Below are 9,406 nucleotides of genomic sequence, written 5' to 3' on the forward strand. Positions count from 1 at the left end.
TACACGGTGGGGTGGGTGCAGAGAAACATGCTGCTGGTCGCATGGAGCCCGTCTGCACACATCGTTCACTGCACTGGACTGAACTGTGAAAGACGGTCCGTGTGTGTGTGCTGACGTTTAATAAAGAACATCACAGACATGTCTTGGGTTTTAATGAGGACAATACCAGGAAACATATGGACAGATAACCTTCTCCAAAACGACATGAGAAACAGCAAAACTACTGTATCATATCTGATACATGATTCTAAGCTAAGGCCTCTAAATTACCAACATGATCTGAAAAGCCTGTTTTACTACATGCCTTCTGTCTTCTGATTGATAGTTTATACTTTTTAGCAAATAAAAGGCCTTTTAGTATAAATACTAAAAAAATATCTAACTTTAGGTTGTGATGCACGTGTCTTTTTGGTGTGAAATTGATATTTACTGATATTTATGTAAGTATCAATTTTATATTGTTATCAGTATTTCAAGATGAACTGAAGCTAATTTTACTTTATTCATACATTATTTTTTTTAGAAAAATCATGTTAAAATGTGAATGATCCATCAGGCTTTTGAGGAACGTCTATGCAGAGCATTGATCATAAAACTAAGCATTTAAGTATCACCTTACGAAGACATATTATTGGCAGACACAGTGACGACTGATATTTATATGCATTTTATGTAAGTAGTCTTTTCTGATTTACATTACAAGCTAACAGATTTTCATCTGTTTGACCATATAAATAGCAACATCTGCACAAAACTGCATATTTTTGCTCAGTTTGGGCCTGAAGATTTTTTCCCTCTAAGTTGTGAGCTCCATATTCTCACTATGAACCTTAAAAGCCTGATGTATCAAATATGATACATAACATGTTTGTTTTAGATTTTCTTATTTATATTTTGTCTAAAGATTCAACGAACGTTTCAATTTCAAAACATATTTTTTTAATAATCTATTATTTCATATGTCAGCCTTTACAAAGCTAAAACAGCTTTTGCTCTGAGAGACAATGTTTCAACGTGCAGAAGTGGTGTAGGATCTTTTAACCCATTTACTACTACACAAACGAATGGGTTGTCCAAATGAGGTCTTATAGACAGAGATGTAATTGAACTGAATGCTCTTTCAAGCACTAACACGCTTCTGCTCAGAGCAGAATCTCTCAGTCTCAACAAGTTCACAGAACTTTTGCAATATCTCCCAAAACTACACGCACTGCCATTCCACAGAATAGGAGTGGACAGTAAGGTTCAATCCTGGATGGAATGAGTAACAACTTCTTCAATAATCACATGCAACTGTTTCTTCCTGCAAGTTTGCATGTCTCTGTCTCACCACACCCGATCTGAGCTCAGTTATGTCCTCCCTGAGGGCGCATATTCCTGCAGCACAACTTCCTCTATCAAAGCACACATAACAGCAGACACATTGCAAAAGAATAGACTCAAACCAACACAGGTGAAAAGGATCATTTCTACAAGCCACACTTGTGAAACTGTCACAACTCCACAGCGAATGTAAGCATATGAAATAAACTGACATCCGTTTGGACCGTCTGTGTTTAGGCATGAATCACAGGAAAAACATGACAGGGATAACAGCACATCTGATCTGCTGAAGAAATAATAAGGCTCCAATGATGAGCGAGTCCTCGCGCGTTTGCAGTAGGCCGCGTTTTCACTGAAGTTTTACAGTTACAGTATCTCACGGGCTTCATTCCTTCCGTGACGTGCCTCTGTTACACTTCAGAGTTTACACAGCCGTAGGCCATAATCAATCACTAACATGGAAGGAACGACATGACTGTTCTTAAAAACGTACTTTAATAGCGCCTTTTCAGTGTTAAACGCGTCACATCCTCGTTTCTTCCGTTATAAAATATCCAGCATATTCGTCCGAGGCTCTCAGAGGGGAAAAAGTCAACTTTTATGTGCTAAGGTCGCCTTTAAAGCCCTATTCACCGCGTCTCTGGAATAACCGTCAAAATAAGGCGTTTTCTTTAAAAGCCCAAACCGATCCAAATCTCGTTTAACGAATTCAAAGTCCTATTGTTGATCATATCTGAGTTTTAAGATCTTCGCATCGGAAGGAAACTTCCCACCCTTGAAAAAGTTTAGCAGCTTTAGCTCAAGTGTGTCAACTTGGAAAAGCGAATTAGTTCTTACCTCAGGTTTCTTCGATATCTAGTTTTCCACCTTCGGATAATAACAAATATTTTAACAATCCCTGTCCCCCAGCAGAAAGTTCCTGTTGAGTAAATGCTGGTATGTAATGTCAGAAGTGATTTCTGCACCGTTGCTTTGAGGCGGTGTGTTAAACTCCACCCTACAGCTCGCGAGCGCGCGCACGCAGGCACACATCACTCCCTCTAACAAGAAGAAGCTTCAGTACTCTGAAATTATTTATTTCCGTTTGTTTTAGCCTTCCTCGGAATGGCTTTACAATAAAACGACACAATGTATCATGTACGTAATTTAGATGATGATCTAAAAACTGTAAAAACCTTTTAAACTATTTTGGTCTATGTACCTTGGATTAAATGCTCTTTTTTTAACGAGATTTAATTATTTACGTTAGACGCTTTAGAGAATTAAAGAAGATCCTTATTTTTATTCGAATAATAGGCCTACTGCTTTATTTGATCAATTTAGCTTTTGTTTGGATGAAACAAGCATTATGATTATAGCACCATCTTGTGTTCAACATATTGTTTACACTTGCCTCAGCTTTGTTTAAAGAGCCGATTTAAAATTCAGACCTGTGGCCTGTTGCACAAATCCGGTTTCAGTTTCTACCCAGGCAAGTTCAAGATTAGTTTGAGCAAACTCTGGTTTTTCGGGCTCATGAAGGTGGATTGGTTTTTAGCGGGTTTCATTGCTATGGTAACTTACGCTACACGGGTAACCTGCTCTGGAGCAGGGCTGCGTTCAGCCCCGACAAAACGTTGCAAAACGGTTTTTAAACGGAAACGGTGGTGCGTTGAACACCCTGTTCTGATGACCCAAGAGTTGCAACTATGGCAGCTGAGAAGGCCATTCTTTGTGTTCTTTTTGAAGAATTTTCGGAGCCTGATGAAATCGGTATAAATACGTGTTTAATACTGCAAAATACGCTCGATGTTACAGTCACTGCCCTTGCCGTCCAGAATAAAAGAGAACATCCCAATCGAGTTAAGGGATTTGTGGAAACTGGTTCCTAATTATTGTGGTCCAACATTTGCTTCGCATTTCAGGATGAAAAGACAAACATTTCAGATGAAGGATAATCCACTTCTTACCTCCGAGACTGTGATATGATCTAAGATCTTATTATTTTTATTGTGAGTATAAGGTTTATCATTATTGATTATCACTATTGTTGTGCTATGATATTGTAATATTTACCATTATATAATCAGAGGAGAATAGAAAAGTTTAAGAAAGTGTCACTCCAAAATACAATAGCAAAATATATAAATATGTATACTACTTTTATGTTACATTCATACCCATTGTGCGAGCTGTCTCTTTAATACCGCGTGGTTTATATACATGTTGTTGCTGATTGGGCTGACATTTTTGACACACCCAACCAAACAAGAGAAAACAGCTGTCTCATTTCATTTAATTTCGAAGGCTGCATCCTCCAGAGGACGCATCCTGTGAAGGATGCAGTATATGGAGTGTCCTTAACCAGAATTAAACGAGACGCCCTTTGTAGGACATATGTGCAGGAAAGGAAACAGGAAGTATTATGTTGCTATGCCAACACGTACGTATTTATAAATTTGTAAAGTAATTTGAAAATAAAATGTAATAACTTGTTTTATTTTGGTTAATGCTTGAGGAGCTGCCGTGTATGTACAACAGATATCTGTTACAGACACAAAGGAGGATATTAAGAAGAACGAAGTTTAAAACAAAAACAAGCTTGAAACTACTTACATTTAAACACCACATTTTCGCTTGTACATGTACATCTGCCGACGCTGCCATTTATTATTTTATTTTATTTTTTTTTTTTTACATAAATGACGGTTAACAGCGACGCAAAGAATTGTGGGCTATCTGCAGCAGCGAAGGGTACCTCATTCATCCTCCGAATTCCTGTCGCTCCGGTCGCTTTCGGAGTGTCCTACTTACTTTTCTGAAATGATACAGCCTCAATGACGTATGCAACCTTCAAATGCGACCTCCGGAGGACGCAGCCTTTGAAATGAGACACAGAAACATGTCGTTCAACCCGGAAACCATAGCAAGACGTTGCGCACCGGTTTGAGCTTGAACGTGCTCCAGGTTTTATTCTAAGTTAGAGATAGCAAACCAAAACTGGACCAATCAGCTGTGAGTAAAGTGACATGTATCTGATGCAATAAAGCCACTCCCCCTGTATCTCTCACTCCAAATTAAATCAGTTTTTAGTGAAAACATTTTAGAGATAAAATTCCTCATCTTTTGCTGCTAATTATTCATTATATTTATATTAAATAAATTAAAACTATGAATAATTCATATAACATTCATATAATTAGGCATATTATATTAATTGACAATATTAAACTTTGCTTTTAAATTAAAATAAATATAATACACGCATAATATATAAAGCTTTTAAACAGATTAAGCTTACATGTATTCTTTTGAGCTCTTTGTGAAACTATATTAATTATTTGGCCTATTTGTTTGATTTACATGAATTGATATAGCCTAGTCAGATATTTTCTTTCAGCTGCCTTCTCAAACTTTCACTGCAGCAGTGTTTATTCCTGCTTTGTAAATGCGTTTAATTTCATATTTTTCATAACGATCTCTTAATCTTCGAAGAGACATGAGGCTTGTTTGAGATGAGCAAAATCTGCGCAGAACTGATCACCGGTGATCACCGCGACATGCATGCGGTTAGAAATGTGTCTGAGGGTGGGCCTCCTTGCTCTGATGTCATGCCGATGTGTGTCAAAAACATCGGTTTCCGGGTTGAACGACATGTTTCCTGGAAACGGTGTGCAAGGGGTTTGAGATACGTTTTCTCTTGTTTGGTGGGTGTGTCAAAAATGTCAGCCCATTCAATTACAATATCATAGAACAACAACAGTAATCAGCAATAACGATAATAAGCCTAAATACATCATAAAACAGATCATAACACAGTCTCGGAGGTAAGAAGTGGATTATCCTTCATCTGAAATGTTTGTCTTATCATCCTGAAATGCGAGGCAAATGTTGGACCACAATTATTAGGAACCACAGTTTCCACAAATCCCTTCACTCGATTGGTATGTTCTCTTTTATTCTGGACGGCAAGGGCAGTGACTGTAACATTGAGCGTATTTTGCAGTATTAAACACGTATTTATACCTATTTCATCAGGCTCCGAAAATTCTTCAAAAAGAACACAAAGAATGGCCTTCTCAGCTGCCATAGTTGCAACCCTTGCGTCATCAACGCACCACCGTTTCCGTTTAAAAAACGTTTTGTCAGGGCTGAACGCAGCCCTGTTCTCGTAGTAGATCATACACATACTACGTGATCAAAGGCGGATATCGCGGCATCACACTCGTGCGCTGTGTTGCTGATAAACTGGATGTAGCCTAATTCAAATTCTGTTGCTTTTATATGAAAATAAATATAATGAACAAGACACCCAAGTACTTATTTATTTCCATTCGAAAGGCATGTGTATCAATCATTTTTATTTTAATTACAGACATGCTTTTATATATTTTTATAAAACATGATAACAATCACATAACCCACAGAGAGATCGCACTGTCAGAGACTTTGGGAATATTCACACATAATTTATAGGCCTACACATAAAATCATGATATTAGAGTTTTAAAATCAAACATTTTAAAAGAGATCAATACATCACGGTTGTTTAAACCAATAAGCATTAAGCTATGTCGTCAGCAAGTCGTTTCCCATCGTGCTTTTGGTCAGCGCAGTCAGTGAAGGCCCTGTCCCAAATGGCACACTTCTATGCAGTTTCGGTCTTGTGGACTTACAATGGCTGCCGCGTGCGCGTGTCCATTAAGTCCACGAGACCGTAGGGTGTCCCATTTGTCAATTTTAGGCTTCAGAAGGGTGCTCGCGAGCGCCCCCTTTGCGGCCGATATGCGCCCTCGATGCGCACTTTTGCTGAGCCCGCACTGGTGCGAGCTCCGCGGCAGACTTCTTCCCGACAGTCAAAGCGACGTTACGTCACGAAAGTGCGGACTCGTAGGAAGGCCATGAATGTTTAGGGTGCCATTTGGGACAGGGCCGGAGAGCAACTGCGCCCGACTGAAGAATCCGATGAGGCCGCCTCGCCCTCGCGAGATAGCAAAACGTTGCGCACCGGTTTGAGCTTGAACGTGCCCCTGAGAACTGTCCACCTTGTCTGCACTTTTTTTCACTCCTCCCCCTCACTGCAGCCGCCTACTCGCCTGAAATGTAGGCGCATCTCAGACAAGCCTATGTATTGCGCGGCTCTCCCGCGAGAAGTGAATCAAACTGACGTTCTCCTTGTTCCGTGTGATTGGCTGTTTGCCGCACGTGTCACACTTTCAGGTGCACGCGCTTTGCAAACTCTGGATTAAACCTGAGTTGACAGAGAAAGTTTATACCGAGCGTTGTGCAACAGTTGATCCTTATCTAAACCAGGTTGGATTTATCTGGATTTGTCAACTCCAAACCTACTCTGAAACTCAGAGTTTGTTCAACTAGCTTCATGCAACAGGCCACAGGTATTGACATCATGTAATTTTAATTATTTTAACCCTCTATGGGACTAATTGTGAAATTAAAGTTAAAAAAGAAAATATGACTTTATGTTTTACATATTTAAGACTAATGACCCTGCCTTCTTCTGCCTTTTCCATTCATCAGCGTTGAAATATCACATTCATAAATGTTGATGGTCAAAAAGGCACCTAGTTTTGTACAATTTAAGTTTTATCAGCTTTATCAGTATTAAGCTTTTTAAGCTTTATCAAAGCATTAAAGGTGTAAGGAACATCAAGGCAAAAAAGACTATAGACTGTTGAAATTTGATCCTTTTTGTATTTATTTTGGAATTAGAGATATAGGTTTGATTTCAATACCCCTATGTATGTAGTTCTTCATTTTGTGTCTTTTATTTGGTTGTTTATTTTTATTATTACCATTATTTATTTACAGATTTTTTTTGTTACTGTTATTGTTGTTATTTTGTATTAATTTGTTGTGCGATTTGTCACTAATTAAAGCATTAAAAAACACAACGGCTTTCTTCTTCCATGAGGGGGTTTGGCTTCATGATGGCTTTGTTTCCAGGTGGACAGAACTGGATACACCTCTCCCGGAAATCCTGTAGACTTCAACCAATCACATGACAACTCTATGGCAAACTCCCGAAGTTTTTTTCATTTTGTGTGCCTTTTTTATGCATCAGATGTTCAGCCAACGGTCCGTGGAGGTGACGTCTGAGCCTGAGACTAGGGTGTGGTTGGACCCTCTAGCTCCACCGATTAGGTCCAGAGACGTTAAGACCACTCAAGAGCACTGCAGTGAATAGCTTCTTACTTAACTCCTGATTTAGCGAATACTGTTTCTGGGTCCAAGCCTCTACTCAGGTTTCAAATGAGAATACCATCTCAACACATTGTACACTAGTCTCGAGCAGTAATGAGTAGAATAGTTACAACACAAAGAAAAAAATAGTGCAGAGATTAATCCAACAAGATTAAATAATAAATCACAGTATGAAATAAGAGCCAACTGTACCTGCATGGGGACAGATTACAAATCAATCGCATTAACAGCTTGATTATGCACAGAGAAGGGGCAAAGAAAATGATGATGATTAGAGATGTTTTTACCATTAACACTTTACAAAAAGGTCCCAATAGTTAAGGTTAGTTATTTGAGAGACGCACAGACTCCGGTAATTCACACATGCTTTAAACTCACTCTCTCTCTCTCTCTCTCTCTCTCTCTCTCTCTCTCTCTCTCTCTCTCTCTCTTCCTCCCTCTCTCTCTCCCTCTCCCTCTACCTCCATCTCTCTCCCTCTCCCTCTCTCTCTCTCTCTTTCTCTCTCTGTGTGTGTGTGTGTGACTGTCTGCCTGTCTCACTAACTCTCTAAAGACTGCTTAGTCTGCAACTCTGCATAACAATGGCTGAAGTTTATCCGTTACTAACTCTAAAATGATGTTTTGGAATTAGCAGCGGATGCTTAGGATCAGATGCGTAAGAAATTACTATTAATTATTATTCTTTTTTAAGGACAAAAACTTGACCTTCAGGTGCGGTAACAGTAGTATAAGTGGAATAATTGACTATAATTATTAGAAAAATAATTAACACCAGAGCTAGTAATATGGCCATTCTTTACTTACTGTGCATTTGTTACTTTTTTATTCAATCTTTGTTAATATTAATTATTAAAAATACAACTTCATGTTAGCTCAGGCCCATTTAATAATAACCTGTTAACAGATACTTTTGATTTTAAAAATTAGTTAAAGTTGAAATTATCATTAACTATGATTAATAAATTCTTCAGAAGTATTCTTCGTTGTTAGTTCACATTAACTAATGCTAACTAACAAATGGAACCTTATTGTAAAGTGTTACCATTTTTAACAGTAGCACCGCTTGCTGAACTGTGAACTGGCTTTTTAGTCTCACATTTTTAACCCTTTCGTTTGGAATCATCTGTTCAAAGATGCTGATAACTCATTGTCAAGAGGAATGTCCCTCTCTATGCCAAGTAGCAGCAAATCACCCTTTCGTGTCCACAGAGACTTCTCAATCTGGACTTGACCAGCTTAATCTTCAAGAATGAACGCTCCACTTTGGCTGTGGAAACTGGTAGTGTGGCATATACATTTTCACCAGCTGACAGATGCCTGGGAACACAAGGAACACAACGTTTTCTTTTAAAATCTCCAACATTACCTTGGCACTTGTCACTGGCCATCTACTGTATAAGCAGAGTGAAACACTTTGACTTCCCTCTGCAGTGGCTCTTCCTCAACTCCATAAAAGCTGCAATGGTCATGAGCTTTCTTGGTTTTATCAATACACCCACCTGTTGAATCTGTATGCATGGAGGGACTTTATGATCTTGTTAGTCTGTATCTGCATCTTTGGGTTCTCTTCAAACTGCTATAGAGAGCTGCAGGGATGAAGTATTTTTGTAGGCCAAACCATAATTTAGCATCACCCTAGCTCTCTCAACAAAAAATACATTTTTTTTCCCCATGGCTTTTGGATCACTGCAAAAAAAAAAAAAGCTCTGTGACCAACAAAAGTTTATGACTTACATATGTTTTTTTCAACATGGTAATCTTCATAAAATCTTCACAAATTAACTTTTATGAATTTTGAAGCCTAAATTCAATTGGTAGAAGTAAAAAGCTAAATGTAGGCTTTAAAGGTTTTGTTCTGCATAAGAGAGCTCAAACCGAAATT

At 38.5% G+C, this 9,406-nt stretch overlaps 1 protein-coding gene across 3 annotated transcripts in view; it reads right to left on the reverse strand.

Annotated features, from left to right (window-relative positions):
- The window catches only part of tln1 (talin 1), a 103,729-nt gene extending 101,392 nt beyond the window's left edge, over positions 1-2,337 (reverse strand). For all 3 annotated transcript variants that reach the window (XM_051911198.1, XM_051911197.1, XM_051911199.1), the window contains exon 1: positions 2,161-2,337. The gene's annotated coding sequence lies outside the window, so the exon portion shown is untranslated. The remainder of the gene's footprint in view (positions 1-2,160) is intronic.
- Between the last annotated feature and the right edge of the window lie 7,069 nt (positions 2,338-9,406).

This window comes from Ctenopharyngodon idella, chromosome 10 (genome assembly GCF_019924925.1).
Source record: "Ctenopharyngodon idella isolate HZGC_01 chromosome 10, HZGC01, whole genome shotgun sequence".
Classification (NCBI taxonomy): Eukaryota; Metazoa; Chordata; class Actinopteri; order Cypriniformes; family Xenocyprididae; genus Ctenopharyngodon; species Ctenopharyngodon idella.